Raw genomic sequence first — 20150 nt, 5'->3', positions numbered from 1 at the left:
AGGACGACACCCGTCGGGGTAGCTCGTATGAGCGAACCACGAAACATTGTGCCGACGGGCATGCTTGCATGATGCCAGTGCGATGGTTCATGCACACGGGAACACAGTGCCACCAGCTGCACGATGTGGTTACACATCGTGTGGGCAGGGTCGTGCAGCTGCTGTGACGAACAAAATGAATAAAAGTTTTTAAAAATACATGCTGCGATGGTTTTGTGCATGCAGGAACACAGCAGCTGCGCAGTGTGGTTACACATCGCGTGTAGCATAAATGTAGCATGTGGACATCGCATACTTTAAGAGCCATCAGGTTTTTAAAATAATTTTGCGGCATGTCTGTGTCACAGTGACGTCAGAGAGAGGCAAGATGGCGAGAAACAAGGTTTGAAAAAGTTTAATAAGGACAAGAATCTGTGGAATTGGCGCTGGATTGAATTTAAAGTTCGTCATTATGAACACAGAAAAAGGAAACAGGAAAAGGGAACTGCATCTTGTGCCCTCAGGAAACACCGTAAGAATGTTTTTTGTCCCTGGGAAAAAAACATTGTGCTGTTCAAACAGGATTTCAGACAAGATTACAGTTGTATGTGAAAGTTTGGGCACCCCTGATGATTTCCATGATTTTCCTTTATAAATCATTGGTTGTCTGAATCAGAAATTTCAGTTAAATATATCATATATCAGACAAACAGTAATATTTGAGAAGTGAAATGAAGTTTATAGGATTTACAGAAAGTGTGCAATAATTCTTTAAACAAAATTAGGCAGGTGCATAACTTTGAGCACCCCAACAGAAAAAATACATCAATATTTAGTAGATCCTCCTTTTGCAGAAATAACAGCCTATAAATGCTTCCTATAGCTTCCAATGAGAGTCTGGATTCTGGTTGAAGGTATTTGGACCATTCTTCTTTACACAACATCTCCAGTTCAGTCAGGTTTGTTGGTTTCCGAGCATGGACAGCCCGCTTAAAGTCACACAACAGATTTTCAATAATATTCAGGTCTGGGGACTGAGATGGCCATTCCAGAACGTTGTACTTGTTCCTCTACATGAATGCCTTAGTAGATTTTCAGCAGTGTTTAGGGTCATTGTCTTGTTGAAAGATCCAGCCCTGGCACAACTTCAACTTTGTCACTGATTCATGAACATTGTTCTCAAGAATCTGTTGATATTGACTGGAATCCATGTGACCCTCAACTTTAACAAGATTCCCAGTACCTGCACTGGCCACACAGCCCCACAGCATGATGGAACCACCTCCAAATTTTACTGTAGGTAGCGTTTTTCTTGGAATGCTGTGTTCTTTTTCAGCCATGCATACCACCCCTTGTTATGTCCAAATAACTCAATTTTAGTTTCATCAGTCCACAGCATCTTATTCCAAAATGAAGCTGGTTTGTCCATATGTGCTTTAGCATACCTCAAGTGACTCTGTTTCTGGTGAGTACGCAGGAAAGGCTTCCTCTGCATTACTCTCCCATACAGCATCTCCTTGTGCAAAGTGTGCTGTATAGTTGAACGATGCACAGAGACACTATCTGCAGCAAGATCATGTTGTAGGTAGGGATGGGGCCGATCCGATCCCGAATCGGTATCAGGTTCCGATACCCACGTAATTTGCGTATCGGAAAATACCGATCCAACCCGCCACTTTTTCCAATAATGGAGAAGAGACACTGTGAATCCTCAACTGCTGTTGTTTGCTCTCTGCTTGTTTACTGCCGAGTGAAAGGAGGAGAGGGGGGAAGTTTTTGAAGCCGGGGTGTTTGAGCTCTCTTCCGCAGTGTTCTTGCTATGGTTAGCAGCAAATTTCTTGTTATGTGTCGGACGCAGCTCGGAGAACCGACCAGCGTTTGAAGGACCCAGTATGACATAAGCAGAGCACGGTACAAAGGCTAACTGAATTTAATACATAACAGTGATACAACAAATACAAAAGAAAGTGCGGTCTGGCGTGGTGCGCTCCCAGCAGCGCTAACGGTCCGGAGCCAGAAGCTGTTCGGACCCAAGGACCCCGCCGACACCCCCCAGGTGGCCGCAACAAACCGAGTCTGTGAAAGAAGGAACCATTATGTGAGTCCACACTCTACACACAGAGAGACCACTCAAAGGTGCACAAACAGCAAACACTTCCTGGCTTGATTACTAATCAGCTTCCCAACCTGCAGGCATGGAACATCCGGTTCACAAAACTCCACTGCAGTGGAAGCCGATACATGACTAACGTACAGCTCAATATAATAAAGGTGTGAGGGACACCACATTTACTGACTGTATAAATGTTAGTCACAAAATCTAACGTACCTCAGGAAGTGTGCTGACGAGCGTGAGACCTCACCCCCTCCTCTTTCACAGACTGTGCATCAAACCCTGGACGTTCTCTGCATCTACTGATGATGAGATGGCTCCCGAGACGACGATCTCACCCGTCTGGTCACAAGGTCGAGTCTCTGGCAAATACACACTGTATACTCCAGTCTTAAATGCCACCATGTTCCAATCCATATAGATGCACCTCAGCTGTGAGTCCTGACGAGCCGCAGGTGATCAGGGTGAGGTCCTGATAACCTCAGCAACACAGCCACTCAGTCCCAAATGCAAGCCACCTGGAAGGAGAAACAAAGGACAGAAACAAAAAGGCAGCCAGGCCCCCCCAGCCATATAACATTTCTTCCCGGTTCTCGGGTTCAAATTGTCTGTTCGTCAAGCACGGATTTTACGAAAAATTAACTGAATTGTTGCTGAAAATGTGTGCTAAAAAGTTAGCTGCTTCTCTGTCCCGAGGCTGTAAAAGCCAGATCAGCGTGCAGCCAAGGACAGTGAACAGAGATTCTGTCTGCTGAATGGGAAAAGTCTCCATTAAAATCCTGCACAAGTGTCAGTGATGATACATTTATTTTACAGTTGAAAGGCTTCGTGTTTCTCAAAAGTTTGAAGTTTGCGCAGCACGAAAACAGCGAGAGAGAAAAAGAGAGAGGAGGGAGAGAGAAAGTAAGCAAGAGAGATAAAGAGAGAGAGAGTGCTGTCTTTTAAGTCTACAAAATAAGGCTGTAAGTCTATAAAAAATAAAAGTACTTAATTCTTTCACCAAAACTTCACATCTAGGCTTTCATCTTTGATAAATCTCCTGGCAAATTGTAGCTCAAGTTTTAGGTCTCCTTTTTAAGAAAATCCTCATTTAAAATCAACAATAATAATATTATTAAAGTAAACAGTGCTCTGGTATCGGATCAGAAAAGTATCGGTATCGGCAGATATCCAAATTCAGGTATCGGGATTGGATCGGAAGTGAAAAATCATGGATTGGTGCATCCCTAGTTGTAGGTCTTTGGAGCAGGCCTGTGGGTTGACTATGACTGTTCTCACCATCCTTCAATTCAGCTTATCTGGGATTTTTCTTGGCCTGCCACTTCGGGTCTTAACTAGTACTGTGCCTGTGGTCTTCCATTTCCTCACTATGTTCCTCACAATGGAAACTGACAGCTGAAATCTCTGAGATAACTTTTTGTATCCTTCTCCTAAACCAGGGGTGGGCAATCATGTGCCATAAAGGGCCGAGAGACTGCAGGTTTTCCGTGCAACCAATCGCCTCAGCAGGTGACTTCATTAATGATCAGGTGTCTCAGCAGGTGATTTCATTGACAACCAGGTGTTTATGTTCAGAGCAGAAGCTCATCATCAACCCACCTGCTAAGGTGATTGGTTACATGGAAAACCTGCAGTGTCTCGGCCCTCGATGCCCACCCCTGCCCTAAACCATGATGTTGAACAATCTTTCTTTCAGGTCATTTGAGAGTTGCTTAGAGGCTCCCATGTTGCCACTCATTAGAAGAGATGCAAAGAGGGGAAACAGTTGCAAATGGCCAGTTTAAATACCCTTTCTCATGATTGGATTGACCTGTGTAAGGAGGTCAAGGGTCAATGAGCTTATCAAACCAATTTTGTGTTCTAATAATTAGTGCTAAATGTATTAAAATCAATAAAATGACAAGGGTGCCCAAATTTGTGCACCTGCCCAATTTTGCTTAAATAATTATTGCACACTTTCTGTAAATACTAGAAACTTCATTTCACTTCTCAAATATCAGTGTGTTCGTCTGCTATACGAGGGCTGTCAATAAAGTAACGGTCCTTTTTATTTTTTTCAAAAACTATATGGATTTCATTCATATGTTTTTACGTCAGACATGCTTGAACCCTCGTGTGCATGCGTGAGTTTTTCCACGCCTGTCGGTGACGTCATTCGCCTGTGAGCACTCCTTGTGGGAGGAGTCGTCCAGCCCCTCGTCGGAATTCCTTTGTCTGAGAAGTTGCTGAGAGACTGGCGCTTTATTTGATCAAAATTTTTTCTAAACCTGTGAGACACATCGAAGTGGACACGGTTCGAAAAATTAAGCTGGTTTTCAGTGAAAATTTTAACGGCTGATGAGAGATTTTGAGGTGATTCTGTCGCTTTAAGGACTTCCCACGGTGCGAGACGTCACTCAGCGCTCTCAGCCGCCGTCGTCAGCCTGTTCAAGCTTAAAACCTCCACATTTTAGGCTCTATTGATCCAGGACGTCGTGAGAGAACAGAGAAGTTTCAGAAGAAGTCGGTTTCAGCATTTTATCCGGATATTCCACTGTTAAAGGATATTTTTTTAATGAAAGACGTGCGGACGGGTCCGTGCGTCCGGACGCAGCCGCCGCGATGCTCCGCCACAGGAAAAACACCTCTGTTGGAAGCCTTAAGGACAAGTTGGAACATGTCCTGCTGTTAAACAATTTCTCATATACTCACTCCACTGAAAGCCATCAAAAGCCGCCTGGATTTTACAAATGGTTATCAACACGGAGATGTTTTTCCTGTGCCGCCGCACCGCGTCGGCTGCGTCCCGACGCACGGACCCGTCCGCACGTCTTTCATTAAAAAAATCTCCTTTAACAGTGGAATATCCGGATAAAATGCTGAAACCGACTTCTTCTGAAACTTCTCTGTTCTCTCACGACGTCCTGGATCAATAGAGCCTGAAATGTGGAGGTTTTCAGCTTGAACAGGCTGACGACGGCGGCTGAGAGCGCTGAGCGACGTCTCGCACCGTGGGAAGTCCTTAAAGCGACAGAATCACCTCAAAATCTCTCATCAGCCGTTAAAATTTTCACTGAAAACCAGCTTAATTTTTCGAACCATGTCCACTTCGATGTGTCTCACAGATTTAGAAAAAATTTTGATCAAACAACGCGCCAGTCTCTCAGCAACTTCTCAGACAAAGGAATTCCGACGAGGGGCTGGACAACTCCTCCCACAAGGAGTGCTCACAGGCGAATGACGTCACCGACAGGCGTGGAAAAACTCACACATGCGCACGAGGGTTCAAGCATGTCTGACGTAAAAACATATGAATGAAATCCATATAGTTTTTGAAAAAAATAAAAAGGACCGTTACTTTATTGACAGCCCTCGTATGATATATTTAACTGAAATTTATGACCCAGAAAACCAATGATTTATAAAGGAAAATCATGAAAATTATCAGGGGTGCCCACACTTTTGCATACAACTGTATGTGACATTTTAAATTCATGTAGACTTTCTTTCATTGTAAACAAAAAAAACGACATTGTGGCTTTGAATGGATTTACAGGACTTTACATAAGAATGTGACTTTTTTTGCTATAAGGTATGTTATTGATATTTTATCATGATTTTCAAAATATTATACAAGCTTTAGCTGTGGTTTTTGAAATACTTTAACAGTCTTTTTAGTCTTCATGAATTTCACGTAGTTTAATTGTTCTGAGTTAATGCATAATTTGGTTTGCGGTTAAAAGGAAAATCATTCCAGGTCCTACTTCCATGTCATATTCTGTTATTTCAACATTATCATTGACAGTTCAAATGAAAGGTTGAATCTAGGCTCATTTAGTATGCACTTCTTTTGAGATTTTTTTTATTCCAGGAGATGCTGAAAATGTATCAGTAGATACAAAATTAGTTTGGTTTCTGGGGCCCTGTGGGCCCTAAACCCCGGCTCCTGGAGGGCTGCGCTCCCCAGCCCCCCTTCAGATTTTCCTCGGATTTCACAATTTTCATTTCACAGCCCTAAATATGAGACTGATACCAGACTGCACTGGTGACCAACATGTTCTTTCTTTTAGTTATGGTAGTTTGGTTTTATGATTAGTTGTAATTTATTAAACTGACACAAACAAAAAGATCAGAATAATAATAATCATAATAATAATATCTTTATTCAAGATGGCCCACATAAATGCAGAGGTACCGTATAACATCTACAGATGCCACAAGTTATTGGGAGTGTACTGTTCTCTTCGTGTGGCGACACAAATTAACAGCCAGCCAAACTCTGTTTAAGAAATGCAGAGTCAGGAATCATCTTAGTCTTGCCCTTTAATAAGATGCCGTTGATGATGCATCCATAAACCAGAGTGAAACTGTACAAAACATAAACAGAAATAGCAAACATTGCTTAATGACAAAGTAGCTTTAGCTCACTGCATACCATATTAATTTCTAATTAAAATATCTTATTTATTTATGCTGTATGTGAATGAAATGACAATGCACGTGCACTTTAAATGCAGCTTTAAATGTAGTCTGTTCCCATTTTACCATACGTGTCAAACTAACACGTCTTATAACAAAATATTGTCAAATATGGCTTAAATATGAGACAACAAACAAGAAAAAACTTACAGATGATGCTTTCACAAGCCTAAACAAATGGATGGCTGCAGAAGGGAACACACGTCTGCTCCTAGTTGTGCATGAAGATGAAAAGGCAGCTGCATATGACAACTTCCTGTATTAACATGCAATTTCCTGCTCTAGCAAATAACCACTAGATGGTGCTAAAACGTTGTTTTATAGTTCTTATCTGCCAAGGGCAGGGCACTCCCCACCTGGCATCTGTAAGATGTCATATCCACCTAACATTGTTGATTCACTCTTGACAACAGGAGAACAATCTGATTGGTCTCAGGTATGTCTTGCAAGATCCATCTTTGGAAACCTTGATTTCTATCTTGTGAACTTTTCTATCTGGACTCTTGAGAACATCTGACACAAGGGCCATGGGCCACTCATTGCGGGCTGCTTGAGTATCTTTCATCAGAACAAGGTCTCCTTTGTGGATGTTAAGCTGTGCTGTTCTCCACTTGCGGCGGGTCTGCAAGGTGGAAAGATATTCACGTTTCCACCGATGCCAGAACTGGTCAGCAAGACTCTGAACCATCTTCCATCTCTGTCTGAAGCAGTCACCTCCAGAGAATGTTCCAGTTGGAGGGGGTAGTCCAACTTTTTGAGTAAGCAACATGGATGGACTGAGTATCAAGGGAGAGTCAGGATCTGTCGACACAGGAGTTAGTGGTCTGGCATTGATTATTCCAGAGATTTCCGCCATAAAAGTGCAAAGATCCTCATGGGAGAGAGGTCTGAACTTGGCCTGCATCAACATGGAGTCCAGTATCCTCCGGGTAATCCCAATCATACGTTCCCAGGCACCTCCCATGTGGGAGGCATGGGGCAGGTTGAACTCCCATGTGCAGGAGTTGTCCCTCAGGTATTTCAGCACCTTGGGGTCATTTGCCATTTTGTGGAGTCCCAGCTCTTTACTTGCTCCTACAAAGTTGGTTCCGCAGTCGGAGCGTAACTGCTTTGCAGGTCCCTGGACAGCAAAGAACCGTCTGAGTGCATTAACGCAGCTTGAAGTGTCCATTGTCTCAATAACTTCGATATGGACTGCATGGGTGCTCATGCAAGAGAAAAGTATGGCCCATCGTTTACTGTCTGCATGTCCTCCTCTTGTTCTGCGAGCTGTGACTATGAACGGACCAAACACATCCAGGCCAACATAGGAGAATGGAGGAGATGTACTTAGCCGTTCTTCTGGTAGGTTGGCCATAATCTGATGGCGACTTCTCCCACGAAGCTTCCTGCATATGAGACATTTGTGAAGAACACTGCTGATGCAACTTTTGCCACCAACCAGCCAGAAACCTGCAGAACGTACAGCTCCTTCAGTGAACAGGCGACCCTGATGCTTGACTTGGTTGTGGTAGTGTTGTATCAAAAGGATGGCGATGTGATGGCGACCTGGTAGGATGACTGGGTTCCTTTCTTTGCTGTTCAGTTGTGCATGGGCCAGATGACCACCGACTCGCATTAGTCCACTGTCATCGAGGACAGGATTCAGTGTGGCCAGAGGGCTATTCTTAGGAATACTTTTCCCCTCGATGAGTGCATTGTATTCCTCTGTGAAAACTGACTTCTGAACCGAGACGATGACTACTTTCTGGGCTTGGGCTAACTCATCTTGAGGTAGGGGTTCTGGGCATTGGTGCCAACCAGTGCACTTGGATTTGTCAGGTGGGGACTGAAAAGAACGAGCAATGTGGATGAGTAAAGCAAGTCCATTCACCAAACTGTTCCATGTGGAGAACCGCTTAAAGCATTCTGTGCCAAGTTGTTTGTTTTTTACAGTTGTAACAGATGTAATTACTTGGGGCTGGGGGCGAATCTCATTGTCGTTCTCTGGACTCACCAGTTGAAAGGTGGTAGGTGTCGTAAGGTCATGTGGTCATGAGGAAAGCTGGTCCTGTCAACCAACTTGTGTCTCGAAGTCGAGAAGCAGGGACAGATCTGGAAGCGTGATCAGCCGGATTGAGCTCGGAAGTAATGTAATGCCATTGCTCTGGTCTTGTCGACTGTCTGATCCTCTGGATTCTGTTGTGTACATACACATAAAAGCGTCTGCTTTGGTTGTATATGTATCCAAGCACAACTTTACTATCGCAGTAGAAGTGTACTTCATCTGGCTCGATATCCATTTCTTGCAGAATAAAATCTGACATCTCCACAGCTAGCACAGCTCCACACAACTCCAGTCTGGGTATAGTTGGTTCGTTTTGAGGGGTCAGCTTTGCTTTTCCCAGGATGAAACCAGCGTCACACTTTCCATCATCATACTGGACTCTGAGGTATGCGACTGCACCTATTGCTTTAGTGGAGGCATCAGAAAAAAGACAGAGGTCTGTGCGTTTTGCCTTTGAGAGGGTCTCTGAGGTATATGTTCGAGGAATATGAAGTCGTTGAAGATCATTGAGAGAGTTTCTCCATGTTTCCCACTCCTTGAGCTTTCCTTCTGGAAGTGGAGTGTCCCAATCGTCAACTTCTTTGGAGAGTTCTCTGAGCAGAAATCTCCCTTGTATTGTAACTGGGCCTGCAAAGCCGACTGGATCATAAAGACTGTAGACAAGACTCCACGCTTTGTGAATGGCTTGTTACCACTTGGTGTCTGGAAAGTAAATGTGTCTGTAGCGAACTCCCAGCAAAGGCCAAGGCTTCGCTGAATGAGCACATTTCCATCTCCAAGGTAAAGGTCTTTAATGCCTTTGGCACAATCTTCTGAAGGGAATGCTGACAACACAGTTGCACTGTTGGTAGCAATTTTATGCAACCTGAGATTTGACTCTGCAAGTGAAGCTTGCATCCTTCTTAGTAGGCTGATGGCCTCCTCTTCAGTGGGAAGTGATATAAGACCATCATCCACATAAAAGTCACGCTCTATGAACTTACGCGTGTCTGTACCATATTCAGGTTCACCCTCTCTTGCTGCCTGTCGGAGCCCGAAAATAGCTACTGCAGGAGAAGGGCTGTTTCCAAAGACATGGACTCTCATCCTGTATTCCATGACGTCTTTGTCAAAGTCATTGTCACGGAACCACAAAAACCTCAGATAGTCTCTGTGGTCTTCCCTTACCATGAAACAGTGGAACATTTGCTGGATATCTGCTGTCACTGCAACTGATTCTCTTCTGAAATGGATCAGGACGCCCAAGAGGTTTTTGTTTAGATCGGGTCCTGTCAAGAGGACGCTGTTGAGAGAAAGACCTTGGTATTGTGCACTTGAGTCAAATACCACTCTGATTTGCTCAGGCTTTTTTGGGTGATAAACACCAAAGGTCGGCAGATACCAGCATTCTTGACCTTCAGCCAGAGGAGGTGCTGCTTCAGCGTGTTCATTCTCAAAGATCCTCTGAATAAAGTTGATGAACTGCTGCTTCATTTCTGGTTTCTTTTGTAGAGTGCGTCGCAATGAGAAGAGGCGATTCAGAGCTTGCTCTCTGTTATTTGGTAGAGGAGGTCTTGGATGTCTAAAAGGGAGAGGAGCAACCCAACTGTTTGTTTCGTCTTGGAATATTTCCTTTTCCATGATATCCAAGAAGATTTCATCCTCTATAGAGACAGCAACTTTATGGTCATTCTCTGTCTGTTCAAACACTGTGTGTCCAATTTGATCTTCTGATTTTGTTGTCAAGCTGCCTTTCGGTATATGATGGAATCCATGTTGTTTTCCGTCTTGCATGCTTAACTTTTCTTTGACGTTGATGTGGCTTTCACAAGGTGTGAATGTTGAAGGCCTACCATTTTCCAAAATGGAGGTTCTGAAGCATTGCACTTTAGGAACATGACAACTGCCCAAACACACATCGCCTACTATTACCCAGCCCAGATCCAACTTGAGGGCAAAGGGGGCATTGTGAGGTCCATTTACTCTCTTCCTCACTTTGTGCACTCTTAAGATGTCACGGCCTAGCAGCAACAGGATTTGAGCTTCTTCATCCAGCTTCGGGATTTCTTTGGCAATCGGCTTGAGATGTGGATGGTGATAAGCAACCTCAGATGTGGGTATCTCAGATCAGTTGTCGGGTATCTCATTGCATTCTATCAGTACAGGAAGTGATAGACTGACTCCACCATGCACAGGCTCTATCTGGTAACCCTCAGCTCTTCTGCCAGCTGTGTCTGTAATGCCTGCACAAGTCTTGAGTGAGTAGGGAGATGCGTCGCTGTTGATGTGAAAGTACTCAAAGAACTCTGACTTTGCCAGTGATTTGTTGCTCTGATCATGTTGTGTGTGGGCCGCCAGAAGAGGAGGTACTGCTGGCCCACCACCAGTGGGCACTCTGCCTGAAGTGCGGGCTTCAGGCACGAGAGGGCGCTGCCGCCATGGACACAGCCGGGGGTGACAGCTGTCGCTCATTACCTCTTGACAGCTGTCACCCATCTACTCAACATCATCTCACTCCATAAAGACCAGACGTCATCTCCACCTTGTTGCCGAGATATCATACTTCATTGGAGGTAATATCCTCAGCCTTTTGTAAATCTGTTTATTGTGAGTGTTTGCAGGAGAACCGGTCGTTTTTGAGGAGGCTGTGCAAGACGGCGCTCCTTTTCAGCTGAGACCGCTGCAACGCGCTGAGTGTGAGGTGGAGGTGGCATTCCCACCGTTATTGTTACTGGGTGTACACACACCCACACTTGACTGTCTTTGTTCTTCGCCAGCAGTACCAGATCCGACAGTCGGGGACGGTGATCACCTGGGAATTCGGGACTTGGCGGCTCCAGTATTCACCAGGTTCTGGGGCGGCGGAAATCGTGTGGTTCCGGCTCTCCTCAGGACAGACGTCTTCTATCCTCGAGCCTGCCCACACGTCACCTTTGTGTATTGACTGTTGTGATATTCTGAGATTGTCTGTATGTTCGTTGTGCACATTCACAACATTAAATTGTTATATTTTGGTTCATCTATTGACCGTTCATTTGCGCCCCCTGTTGTGGGTCCGTGTCACTACACTTTCCCAACAGATCATCCAGCATTGCGTACATTTTCACTGCATTCTCTCCTTTACCCTTGGGATAGACTTGGACCAAACATATCTTAGAACAGGACCTGGCAGTAAATCCTTTACCACAGACCTTTGTACATGCACTGTTTACAGTTGGTGATGCAGATGAGGGGTCTTCCTCCCCACCATGACCTAAACTGGAGCTGTATGCTTGAGAGGTTGAAGGAGGTGGATCTGGGTGGAGGGCAGTGCAATGGCTTTCGCTGCCACACTCTGAACACTTGACTGCAGCATTGCAATTGCGTGCCAAATGGGAGTAAGATGCACAGCACTTAAAACAGATCCCATTGTCCTGTAAATAACCTTTCTGTTCCTCCAGTGATTTCATTCTGAAGCCTCAACATTTTTTCAGTGGGTGTGACTTCTTATGCAGAGGACAGTTTTTGTTTAGGTCATTGTCTTTTGGAAGTTGATCTGTGTCTGGGACCTTTTTGGGGGTGACATCTACTTTGTTGACAGTGATGGGTGTTCTGCTGAATCTGGGCATAGCTTTGTCAGCTTTAACAGGGTTACTATTGGGAATGGTGAAGCTAGGGTCATTCCTTGCTTTGGCCTCATGACAGATAAAGTTGGTGAAATACCAAAACGGAGGGAAACAGTTTTGATTCTCTTCTTTGTACTTAGTACCATGAGAAATCCATCTTTCTTGCAGGTAATGTGGCAACCTTTCAACTATGGGATTAATGCCTCTAGCTGTGTCCAAATATGCCAAACCTTGCAAGTATCCGTCATCCTTTGCTGCTTGAAGCTCCATGAGAAGATCTCCAAGTTCTCTGAGCTTGACAAAGTCTCTGTTTGAGATTCTAGGAAAGGCATCCAGCTTCTTGAAAAGTGCATTTTCGATAATCTCGGATGCACCATAGCACTCTGCTAGTCTATTCCAAGCCATCTCTAGAGCTGCTGTGGGGTCTGACACATGGACAGACCGGATCCTTCTCACATGCCCCGAAGATTCCTTGCCCAACCATTTAGTGAGTAAGTCCAGTTCATCACCAGCCATAAGATCATGGCCATACGTAGAATTAATGAAAGCAGACTTCCATGCCCTGAAAGTCTCTGGTTGGTCATCAAACTCTGTGAGCCCAGTATTCACAAGCTCTCTACGTGCTAGAAATCTTGCTAGATCAAGCATATCTCGAGATGGAGGTTGATGATGGACTGCTGCGTGTGGACTTGTACCAAAGTTATCTCCATGATCGGAGTGATGTGGACGAGAATAAGTTGAGTCAACTTTGCTTCGCTTCAGGTGTGATGTAATTTTTTCCTCTTTAATTACAGGGTCTGAAGGGTGAAGCGGCTTGCTTATCGCTGAGTATAGAGATGGTTCTCTCTTAACTGAGTGTTCTGTGGTTATATGGCTTCCTGTGAAGTGAGCTTGAGCCCTCACGTAGTCTCTTGTGCGTTCCATTTTCCTCTCTATTGAAACTGTATGATCTATCTTTCTGGGTAAGTCTTCTCCAAACTCTGATGCTGCTGCCTCTAGTATTTCATCTTTAGCTAGAGCTGCAGCTGCCTCTTTCTCATGATGTAACACATTTAGATCTGCTTCTAACTTTGCTTGGTCAAGCTGATGGCTCATTTCCAACCTCATTTTGTCAAGTTTGATAGCATTTTCTCTTTGTGAAAATAGTGCACGTGTACGTGCAGCTTCAGCATCAGCCCGAGCTTGGGCTGCAACCGCTGCAGCAGATGACCCAGATCGATGTGAGTGGCGAGATGAACGTGAGTGTCTTGAGCGCAGCTCAGCCGTGTATTCTGTCATATAACGTGTAGAGCCTCCTGTTCCATCATCCTTAGCTTCCTTTGCTAAGGTTACTGATCTGCCTTCTTCAGACATGACACAGAAAGAGCGTGAGGTCCACTACCATGTGATTCGCTGCTTGCAGGTTTTACATCTTTTCACTGTACTGTTCTCTTCGTGTGGTGACACAAATTAACAGCCAGCCAAACTCTGTTTAAGAAATGCAGAGTCAGGAATCATCTGAGTCTTGCCCTTTAATAAGATGCCGTTGATGATGCATCCATAAACCAGAGTGAAACTGTACATAACATAAACATTTATGCTGTATGTGAATGAAATGACAATGCACGTGCACTTTAAATGCAGCTTTAAATGTAGTCTGTTCCCATTTTACCATACGTGTCAAACTAACACGTCTTATAACAAAATATTGTCAAATATGGCTTAAATATGAGACAACAAACAAGAAAAAACTTACAGATGATGCTTTCACAAGCCTAAACAAATGGATGGCTGCAGAAGGGAACACACATCTCCTCCTAGTTGTGCATGAGGATGAAAAGGCAGCTGCATATGACAACTTCCTGTATTAACATGCAATTTCCTGCTCTAGCAAATAACCACTAGATGGTGCTAAAACGTTGTTTTATAGTTCTTTTCTGCCAAGGGCAGGACAGGGAGTGTGAATGAGTGGGTGCCACTCAGTGAAACAATCTGTGTTCTGATTGTGAAGTAGTTATTAAACCATTGAAACTCATTTTCTTGGATTCCAATATCAAAGCACCTTTGTAATAAAATGTCTGGTTTGACCGTGTCAAAAGCCTTTTTTAGATCTAGGTAGATGCACCGGTCACATTTCTGAGTCTCTTTTGGTCATGAAAATAATCACATATACCCAAAAATGTTGTGTTAGTGGAGCAGCCCAGTCTAAAGCCAGATTGGAAATTAATGAGAAGGTAGGTTTTTTTATTATCTGTTTGTAAAGTTGTGTGTGGATTGATTTCTCAAACTTTCATGCATAATGGAATAACAGACATTGGTCTGTAGTTTGAGCTTTTACCATCTTTGAATACTGAGGTCACCAGTAAATGTCTTCATTCACTCGGAATGATACCAGTTTTCAGAAAGTAGTTGAATAATGTAGCCAGTGGAAAGATCGGCTCTCCAGCTGATACATTCACTGATTTTGCTACAATACTATCTACCCCAGCAGTTTGCAAACGTCGTTGACAGAAACTGGTCTAAATTTAACGTGATTGTGATAGATCGGGTCAAAGTTTGATTCTGAAATTGCTTTGCCAGATTCAAGTGTTGGATGCGTTTGACGTACAGAGAAGGGCCACTAAGTTGGTTCCAGAATTAAAAAATTTGCCTTATGAGGATAGGCTCTTGCAACTGGGTCTCACAAGTCTTGAAGACAGATGAACCCTAGGTGATTTGATTGAAATATATAAAATTTTGCACGGCTTTGAGAATGTTGACCCCACTGTATTTTTTGAAATGAGAAGGTATACTGGCCTTAAAGGCCATGAATTGTGCTTGGAAGTTAATAGATCTAGATTGAATGTGAGAAAAAATTTATTTAGTAACCGAGCAGTAAAGATTTGGAATAGTTTGCCACCTGAAGTGGTCTTATCCTCGAGTACAGATATTTTTTAAGCAAATTATGATCTGTATTATAGTATAATGAATGCCACCAGATTTTAAAATTGTTAATAGCTGTTTTTATTGTTATGATGTATCGTTATATACATGTATACAAATATTTTACACAATAAAATGAATTGTGAATTAAGAATTATGACGTGCCGCCGCTTACTTCTACAACCCCTGGCAAAAATTATGGAATCACCGGCCTCGGAGGATGTTCATTCAGTTGTTTAATTTTGTAGAAAAAAGCAGATCACAGACATGACACAAAACTAAAGTCATTTCAAATGGCAACTTTCTGGCTTTAAGAAACACTATAAGAAATCAAGAAAAAAAGATTGTGGCAGTCAGTAACGGTTACTTTTTTAGACCAAGCAGAGGAAAAAAATATGGACTCACTCAATTCTGAGGAATAAATTATGGAATCACCCTGTAAATTTTCATCCCCAAAACTAACACCTGCATCAAATCACATCTGCTTGTTAGTCTGCATCTAAAAAGGAGTGATCACACCTTGGAGAGCTGTTGCACCAAGTGGACTGACATGAATCATGGCTCCAACACGAGAGATGTCAGTTGAAACAAAGGAGAGGATTATCAAACTCTTAAAAGAGGGTAAATCATCACGCAATGTTGCAAAAGATGTTGGTTGTTCACAGTCAGCTGTGTCTAAACTCTGGACCAAATACAAACAACATGGGAAGGTTGTTAAAGGCAAACATACTGGTAGACCAAGGAAGACATCAAAGTGTCAAGACAGAAAACTTAAAGCAATATGTCTCAAAAATCGAAAATGCACAACAAAACAAATGAGGAACGAATGGGAGGAAACTGGAGTCAACGTCTGTGACCGAACTGTAAGAAACCGCCTAAAGGAAATGGGATTTACATACAGAAAAGCTAAACGAAAGCCATCATTAACACCTAAACAGAAAAAAACAAGGTTACAATGGGCTAAAGAAAAGCAATCGTGGACTGTGGATGACTGGATGAAAGTCATATTCAGTGATGAATCTCGAATCTGCATTGAGTTTGGATTGGGGTGAGATCGTCGTCTTCCTGTTCCGGAGCACAGCGGTGTTCTGCTGTATCTGTTAGCTGTTTGAACTGAGCTGTTTGAGTTCTTTGAATTAACAGTCTTTTTCAAGACTTTTTTACTTTTTTTTTTTTACTTTTTCACCGTGCTCCAACGCCTAAAGAAGACCTCTAACGGTCGAAACATCGCGACGGAGCACTTTTATCAGCTAACTTTCATCAGCGTTGGCAAGCTAACTAGCTTGCTAACGCTTTCGTTTTTATTTTTATTTTATTTTTTAGCACTGTTGTCGTGCTGCTCCACAGCCTGCCTAGTGGATTTTTATTTTATTTTAGCACTGTTGTCGTGTGTTACCTGTGCTGCTCCACAGCCTGCCCAGTGGATTTTTATTTTATTTTTTAGCACTGTTGTCGTGTGTTACCTGTGCTGCTCCACAGCCTGCCCAGTGGATTTTTATTTTATTTTTTAGCACTGTTGTCGTGTGTTACCTGTGCTGGTACACAGCCTGTTCAGTGGATTTTTATTTTATTTTTTAGCACTGTTGTCGTGTGTTACCTGTGCTGCTCCACAGCCTGTTCAGTGGATTTTTATTTTATTTTAGCACTGTTGTCGTGTGTTACCTGTGCTGCTCCACAGCCTGCCCAGTGGATTTTTATTTTATTTTTTAGCACTGTTGTCGTGTGTTACCTGTGCTGCTCCACAGCCTGCCCAGTGGATTTTTATTTTATTTTTTAGCACTGTTGTCGTGTGTTACCTGTGCTGCTCCACAGCCTGTTCAGTGGATTTTTATTTTATTTTTTACCACCGTTGTCGTGCGTTACCTGTGCTGCTCCACAGCCTGTCTAGTGGATTTTTATTTTATTTTTACCACCGTTGTCGTGCGTTACCTGTGCTGCTCCACAGCCTGTCTAGTGGATTTTTATTTTATTTTTTACCACCGTTGTCGTGTGTTACCTGTGCTGCTCCACAGCCTGTCTAGTGGATTTTTATTTTATTTTTTACCACCGTTGTCGTGCGTTACCTGTGCTGCTCCACAGCCTGTCTAGTGGATTTTTATTTTATTTTTTACCACCGTTGTCGTGCGTTACCTGTGCTGCTCCACAGCCTGTCTAGTGGATTTTTATTTTATTTTTTACCACCGTTGTCGTGCGTTACCTGTGCTGCTCCGCAGCCTGTCTAGTGGATTTTTATTTTATTTTTACCACCGTTGTCGTGCGTTACCTGTGCTGCTCCACAGCCTGTCTAGTGGATTTTTATTTTATTTTTTACCACCGTTGTCGTGCGTTACCTGTGCTGCTCCGCAGCCTGTCTAGTGGATTTTTATTGTTTTTTGCCACCGTTGTCGTGCGTTGCCTGTGCTGCTCCGCAGCCTGTCTAGTGGATTTTTATTTTATTTTTTGCCGCCGTTGTCGTGCGTTACCTGTGCTGCTCCGCAGCCTGTCTAGTGGATTTTTATTTTATTTTTTACCACCGTTGTCGTGCGTTACCTGTGCTGTTCCACGGCCTGTCTAGTGGATTTTTATTTTATTTTATTTTATTTTTTTTACCACCGTTGTCGTGCGTTACCTGTGCTGCTCCGCAGCCTGTCTAGTGGATTTTTATTTTATTTTTTGCCGCCGTTGTCGTGCGTTACCTGTGCTGCTCCACAGCCTGTCTAGTGGATTTTTATTTTATTTTTTGCCGCCGTTGTCGTGCGTTACCTGTGCTGTTCCACGGCCTGTCTAGTGGATTTTTATTTTATTTTTTTATTTTTTTTTACCACCGTTGTCGTGCGTTACCTGTGCTGCTCCGCAGCCTGTCTAGTGGATTTTTATTTTATTTTTTGCCGCCGTTGTCGTGCGTTACCTGTGCTGTTCCACGGCCTGTCTAGTGGATTTTTATTTTATTTTTTTTATTTTTTTTACCACCGTTGTCGTGCATTACCTGTGCTGCTCCGCAGCCTGTCTAGTGGATTTTTATTTTATTTTTTGCCGCCGTTGTCGTGCGTTACCTGTGCTGTTCCACGGCCTGTCTAGTGGATTTTTATTTTATTTTTTTTATTTTTTTTTACCACCGTTGTCGTGCGTTACCTGTGCTGCTCCGCAGCCTGTCTAGTGGATTTTTATTTTTTTTTTTGCCGCCGTTGTCGTGCGTTACCTGTGCTGCTCCGCAGCCTGTCTAGTGGATTTTTATTGTTTTTTGCCACCGTTGTCGTGCATTGCCTGTGCTGCTCCGCAGCCTGTCTAGTGGATTTTTATTTTATTTTTTGCCGCCGTTGTCGTGCGTTACCTGTGCTGCTCCGCAGCCTGTCTAGTGGATTTTTATTTTATTTTTTGCCGCCGTTGTCGTGCGTTACCTGTGCTGCTCCACAGCCTGTCTAGTGGATTTTTATTTTATTTTTTACCACCGTTGTCGTGCGTTACCTGTGCTGTTCCACGGCCTGTCTAGTGGATTTTTATTTTATTTTTATTTTTATTTTTTACCACCGTTGTCGTACGTTGCCTGTGCTGCTCCGCAGCCTGTCTAGTGGATTTTTATTTTATTTTTTGCCGCCGTTGTCGTGCGTTACCTGTGCTGCTCCACAGCCTGTCTAGTGGATTTTTATTTTATTTTTTACCACCGTTGTCGTGCGTTACCTGTGCTGTTCCACGGCCTGTCTAGTGGATTTTTATTTATTTTTTTTTTTTTTTTTACCACCGTTGTCGTGTGTTACCTGTGCTGCTCCGCAGCCTGTCTAGTGGATTTTTATTTTATTTTCTACCACTGTTGTCGTGTGTTACCTGTGCTGCTCCACAGCCTGTCTAGTGGATTTTTATTTTATTTTATTTTTTTTTTACCACCGTTGTCGTGCGTTACCTGTGCTGCTCCGCAGCCTGTCTAGTGGATTTTTATTTTATTTTATTTTTTTTTTACCACCGTTATCGTGTGTTACCTGTGCTGCTCCGCAGCCTGTCTAGTGGATTTTTATTTTATTTTCTACCACTGTTGTCGTGTGTTACCTGTGCTGCTCCACGGCCTGTCTAGTGGATTTTTATTTTATTTTATTTTTTTTTTACCACCGTTGTCGTGCGTTACCTGTGCTGCTCCGCAGCCTGTCTAGTGGATTTTTATTTTATTTTCTACCACTGTTGTCGTGTGTTACCTGTGCTGCTCCACAGCCTGTCTAGTGGATTTTTATTTTATTTTTGCACCGTTGTCGTGCGTTCGCTGTTGCCGTGCGTTACTTGTGCTGCTTCATGGCCTGTCTGGTGCCTTAACTAAAGCACTCCTTCTGCTGAATCACCTCTAAATTATTTACACATTATTCACTTTGCGTGTTTTTAGGAATCCACTAGGTTGCGTAGCTACTAGCTTTTAGCCGATTTAGCATGGCGGCTTCTCCTGTCTCTCCCGCACTTTTCTGCTCTGGTTGTGAAATGTTTAGCTGTTCCTCGGCCTCCTTTAGCAGTAACGGTACTTGTAATAAGTGCAGCTTATTCGTAGCTTTGGAGGCCAGGCTGGGCGAATTGGAGACTCGGCTCCGCACCGTGGAAAATTCTACAGCTAACCAGGCCCCTGTAGTCGGTGCGGACCAAGGTGGCTTAGCCACCGTTAGTTCCCCCCTGGCGGATCCCGGACAGTCGGGAAAGCAGGCCGACTGGGTGACTGTGAGGAGGAAGCGTAGCCCTAAACAGAAGCCCCGTGTACACCGTCAACCCGTGCACATCTCTAACCGTTTTTCCCCACTCGACGATACACTCGCCGAGGATCAAACTCTGGTTATTGGCGACTCTGTTTTGAGAAATGTGAAGTTAGCGACACCAGCAACCATTGTCAGTTGTCTTCCGGGGGCCAGAGCAGGCGACATTGAAGGAAATTTGAAATTGCTGGCTAAGGCTAAGCGTAAATTTGGTAAGATTGTAATTCACGTCGGCAGTAATGACACTCGGTTACGCCAATCGGAGGTCACTAAAATTAACATTAAATCGGTGTGTAACTTTGCAAAAACAATGTCGGACTCTGTTGTTTTCTCTGGGCCCCTCCCCAATCAGACCGGGAGTGACATGT

The 20150-nt window shown here is 43.6% G+C and overlaps 1 protein-coding gene and 1 long non-coding RNA gene across 2 annotated transcripts in view; one reads left to right on the top strand and one right to left on the bottom strand.

Moving 5' to 3' along the window:
* Positions 1-20150, top strand: part of LOC117511335 (spindlin-1-like) — a 72833-nt gene that overhangs the window by 10031 nt on the left and 42652 nt on the right. The window lies entirely within an intron of this gene.
* LOC117511336 lies at positions 6216-6778 on the bottom strand. Its single transcript, XR_004560933.1, has 2 exons — positions 6701-6778; positions 6216-6438 (listed from the first exon to the last, which is right to left on the bottom strand). It is a non-coding gene; the product is annotated as an uncharacterized LOC117511336 (long non-coding RNA).

This window comes from Thalassophryne amazonica, chromosome 5 (assembly GCF_902500255.1).
Source record: "Thalassophryne amazonica chromosome 5, fThaAma1.1, whole genome shotgun sequence".
Lineage (NCBI taxonomy): Eukaryota > Metazoa > Chordata > Actinopteri > Batrachoidiformes > Batrachoididae > Thalassophryne > Thalassophryne amazonica.
This window is presented reverse-complemented; position numbering and strand designations above follow the sequence as displayed.